This window comes from Coregonus clupeaformis, chromosome 15 (genome assembly GCF_020615455.1).
Source record: "Coregonus clupeaformis isolate EN_2021a chromosome 15, ASM2061545v1, whole genome shotgun sequence".
Classification (NCBI taxonomy): domain Eukaryota; kingdom Metazoa; phylum Chordata; class Actinopteri; order Salmoniformes; family Salmonidae; genus Coregonus; species Coregonus clupeaformis.
Window position 1 is genome coordinate 22,749,775 of NC_059206.1, and position 5,340 is coordinate 22,755,114.

General features: G+C 52.5%; 1 pseudogene; it reads right to left on the reverse strand.

The window, feature by feature from the left end:
• Window positions 1-4,291: 4,291 nt before the first annotated feature.
• LOC121583544 lies at window positions 4,292-5,096 on the reverse strand (annotated as a pseudogene).
• Window positions 5,097-5,340: the final 244 nt, after the last annotated feature.

Genomic DNA, 5,340 nt, shown 5'->3' on the forward strand with positions numbered 1-5,340 from the left:
ATATGGTGACACCGATGTAGGCTGTGTGTAGCGGTTATGATATGGTTTGGCTTGGAAAGGTTTTTTCACCTGGTCTCCTACAGCTGATGTGTTGTGCATTGAAGTCCACAAGCGAAGGGAAAAGGTGAGAGGAGGAGAGCGCATAGATGCGAGAAGGAATACAACGTGGCTGCTATGAAACTGAACTGTGTTTGCGCATGATCAGGGGTGTATTCATTCTGCTGGTTCTGTTGAAAAAAGTTTCTTAAACGGATGCAAACAGAATGAAACGGGGATAAACGTACCTGAATTTGTCCAATATAAACTATAATAGCAGCTGTTGGACTAATGATTACACCCTAGATCAGCTAGATGCAGGCAAGAGTGTGCAAGGCGGTATTGAATGTGTTACTGTCTGTCCATGTGTCACTGTCTGTCAGCTCAACTATTTCTCTCAACCTGTGTGCACCTACGTTGTAAACTTTCATTCATAGGCTAGGTTGTAGCAACCTCATGATGGACATAGGGAAAATTTGAGTATCATGTAGTAGCCTAAACCTATCGCTGTTACATTGAACTGGGTGAATGGGAACATGAATTACAGTCATCCAATATGCTGTAATAGAAATAAGGCCATGCTCATGAAAACCGCCACTGCTTCTCACCAATACGTTGCTGCAAATATCAAGCCCAAGTTTTTCTGTCCTCTTGATGCAGGCCATGGTCAGCTTGTCCATAGTCAGAGCTAGATTGATTATGTCAGCTTTAGACACTTTATGTTCAGTCTCAAGTACATTCAAAGAATGCACAGCAATGCTTGGGTGGATAAGCCTCAAAACCTTGATCAGCACAAAGAATCAACAGTCTGTGTCACGGTCGTCTATGTCGTCCAAGTATGACCAAGGCGCAACGTGTCCAAGAAACATGACTTTATTTAGCAAAGTAACCAAAATCCAAAACAAAAGACGACTCAATGAAGTCCACGGTACACAGACCGAAAAAGGAACAAAAACCCACAAACACCAGGTGAAAACACACAGTTTAAATATGGCTCCCAATCAGAGATAACGAGCCGACAGCTGACACTCGTTACCTCCGATTGGGAGTCACATGACTAATAAACCAGAAAGACAACCCCCTAGACACCCCAACCAAACAGCACACAACAAAACGAACACACCCATACCCAACCTAACCCACACAACACCCAACAATACAAACACACCCTGGTTCAAAAACAACGTCCCGGAACCAGAGCGTGACAGTACCCCCTAAAGGTGCGAACCCGGGCGCACCAACAAAAGACTAGGGGAGGGTCTGGGTGGGCGTCTGTCCACGGTGGCGGCTCTGGCCCCGGTCGTGATCCCCACCCTACCATAGTCACAACCTGCTTACGTAACCTCCTCCACATGACCACCCCCCAACTAAACCCCCACAGGATTAAGGGGCAGCACCGGACTAAGAGGCAGCACCGGACTCAGGGGCAGCACCGGACTCAGGGGCAGCACTGGGCTAAGGGGCAGCACCGGACTAAGGGGCAGCACCGGGCTAAGGGGCAGCACCGGACTAAGGGGCAGCACCGGGCTAAGGGGCAGCACCGGACTAAGGGGCAGCTCCGGACTGAATGGCGGATCCTGGCTGGCTGGCTCTGGCGGATCCTGGCTGGCTGGCGGATCCTGGCTGGGACGGCTCTGGCGGATCCTGGCTGGACGGCTCTGGCGGATCCTGGCTGGACGGCTCTGGCGGATCCTGGCTGGACGGCTCTGGCGGATCCTGGCTGGACGGCTCTGGCGGATCCTGGCTGGACGGCTCATGGCTGGCTGACGGATCTGGCTGCTCGTGGCTGGCTGACGGATCTGGCTGCTCATGGCTGGCTGACGGATCTGGCTGCTCATGGCTGGCTGACGGATCTGGCTGCTCATGGCTGGCTGAAGGATCTGGCTGCTCATGGCTGGCGGACGGATCTGGCTGCTCATGGCTGGCTGACGGATCTGGCTGCTCATGGCTGGCTGACGGATCTGGCTGCTCATGGCTGGCTGACGGATCTGGCTGCTCATGGCTGGCTGACGGATCTGGCTGCTCATGGCTGGCTGACGGATCTGGCTGCTCATGGCTGGCTGACGGATCTGGCTGCTCATGGCTGGCTGACGGATCTGGCTGCTCATGGCTGGCGGAAGGCTCTGGCTGATCCTGTCTGGCGGACGGCTCTGGCTGATCCTGTCTGGCGGAAGGTTCTGACTGATCCTGTCTGGCGGAAGGCTCTGGCTGATCCTGTCTGGCGGAAGGCTCTGGCTGATCCTGTCTGGCGGAAGGCTCTGGCTGATCCTGTCTGGCGGAAGGCTCTGGCTGCTCCTGTCTGGCGGAAGGCTCTGGCTGCTCCTGTCTGGCGAAAGGCTCTAGCGGCTCCTGTCTGGCGGAAGGCTCTAGCGGCTCCGGTCTGGCGGGACGGCTCTGAAGGCTCATGGCAGACGGGCGGCTTTGCAGGCTCAGTACAGACGGGCGGCTTATGCAACGCTTGGCAGACGGGCAGTTCAGGCGCCATAGGGCAGACGGGCAGTTCAAGCGCCGTTGGGCAGACGGGCAGTTCAAGCGCCGTTGGGCAGACGGGCAGTTCAGGCGCCGTTGGGCAGACGGGCAGTTCAGGCGCCGTAGGGCAGACGGCAGACTCTGGCCGGCTGAGACGCACTGTAGGCCTGATGCGTGGTGCCGGAACTGGAGGTACCGGGCTGAGGACACGCATCTCAGGGCTAGTGCGGGAAGCAGGAACAGGGCATGCTTGGCCCTGGGGGACGCACCGTAGGCCTGATGCGTGGTGCCGGAACTGGAGGTACCGGGCTGAGGACACGCATCTCAGGGCTAGTGCGGGGAGCAGGAACAGGGCATACTGGACCCTGGGGACGCACCGTAGGCCTGATGCGTGGTGCCGGAACTGGAGGTACCGGGCTGAGGACACGCATCTCAGGGCTAGTGCGGGAAGCAGGAACAGGACGCACAGGACTCGGGAACACACAGGAGGCTTAGTGCGTGGTGTAGGCACTGGTGGTACTGGACTGGAGACAGGAGGTGGCGCCGGAAATACCGGACCGTGCAGGCGTACTGGCTCCCTTGAGCACCGAGCCTGACCAACCTTACCTGGTTGTATGCTCCCCGTCGCCTGACCAGTACAGGGAGGTGGAATAACCCGCACCCGGGCTATGTAGGCGAACCGGGGACACCATGCGTAAGGCTGGTGCCATGTAAGCCGGCCCGAGGAGACGCACTGGTGACCGGATGCGTGGGGCCGGCTTCATGACATCCGGCTCAACGCTCAAACTAGCCCGGCCGATACGTGGAGCTGGAATGTACCGAACCGGGCTATGCACGCGTACAGGAGACACCATGCGCTCTACTGCGTAACACGGTGTCTGCCCGTACTCTCGCTCTCCACGGTAAGTACAGGGAGTAGGCGCAGGTCTCCTACCTGACTTCGCCACACTCCCTTCTAGCCCCCCCCCAAGAAATTTTTGGGTAGTACTCTCGGGCTTCCAGCCTTGCCTCCGTGCTGCCTCCTCATATCGCCGCCTCTCGGCTTTAGCTGCCTCCCGCTCTTCACGAGGACGGCGATATTCTCCCGGTTGATCCCAAGGCCCCTCACCATCCAGAATCTCCTCCCATGTCCATGAATCCTTTATGGGAGTCCATAAATCCTGTGTAGGTAGGTCCTGTTGCCGCTTGACACGCTGCTTGGTCTTTCTGTGGTGGGTTTTTCTGTCACGGTCGTCTATGTCGTCCAAGTATGACCAAGGCGCAACGTGTCCAAGAAACATGACTTTATTTAGCAAAGTAACCAAAATCCAAAACAAAAGACGACTCAATGAAGTCCACGGTACACAGACCGAAAAAGGAACAAAAACCCACAAACACCAGGTGAAAACACACAGTTTAAATATGGCTCCCAATCAGAGATAACGAGCCGACAGCTGACACTCGTTACCTCCGATTGGGAGTCACATGACTAATAAACCAGAAAGACAACCCCCTAGACACCCCAACCAAACAGCACACAACAAAACGAACACACCCATACCCAACCTAACCCACACAACACCCAACAATACAAACACACCCTGGTTCAAAAACAACGTCCCGGAACCAGAGCGTGACAGTCTGGAGAGCACTCCAAATGTACTCTCAACTCTGTAGGATTCAAAGAATGGGTTGCGTAGAAGGCCAATAACCTTTCATGAAGCGAGACTGAAAGTGTTACGCTCTTCGAGTACACATTTAAAAGGACCAAAACAGCAAAAAATTTGAGCATATTTCTGCTTGATCTTTAAGTTATTTTGGGTTTTTCTGACAACACCCTTAACATAACATATTCTTCTGAAAAGTTCTCCATTAGGATCCTGAAACCATGGAATGTCTTCCATGTATTCTGGTGGGTGTCCTTGATTTCCACTAGTTTTTTTGTGAAATTAGTCTTCTCCATTGCTGAAAGGTTACTACAAATGTCGACAGTTTCTACCGGTTCTGTACAATCTGTTGTCTTGGTCTGCATTTGAGATTCGTTCCTCATGCAATTGAGAATAATTATCTTTGGGTGCTTGGAACAGATGCCTTTTTTCCTACATGCATTCTCAATGTTCTTTTGTAGATCATAAACAACATCCATGTCCTCAAAGTCATCAATCTTCAGCAACATAGGACACTGGCTGGATTGTTCAGTTATCCCATATGTCAACAGCTGGACCACCTGTTGGGCATCTTCCGAAAAATAAACAGCCCTGTCTTTCAGAACAGCACAACAGTACTTGTCTCTCAGTTCCCACATGATATGCTTGGCTAATGTGGTTCCCCCACACCCTGGCTCATGCAATAAATTGAAGAACACACAAAGCATTTTCAAAGAAATCAGGTCTGAGATAATGGTGTCCTTGATATAGTTGAACGTGTCCCGTTTAATGAATGGTACAGTACCTTTCCTGACTGCTCAGAAAAATGGAAGTTCCACCATTCCACCCTTTGTAAAAGTTATCCTCTACTGAGTTCTTCATGTCTTCCTTTCCTCCCTTACACTGGTTCACACGAAGAATGCCCAGGTTGTCCAAGCTGCCCTCAACTTTCCTACTTAGGAGCATATTGCTGTCCCCCCAACCAGGCAATAAATTGATGGTTCTGTGTTTAATAGACCACAGACTGCGAACATTGATTTCAGCAAAACTGAGCTCATAAAGACATCTTCTGCTAATGTTGATTCTGCAGGCCTCAGTCAGGTCCTCCCAACAAGTGAATGTACTTTGGTTTTCAAACAAACATAGGATTTGTTGTTCACGGAGTCTCTCCTGGAACATAAGGAAAGTCTCAAACAGAGGGTCAAAACGG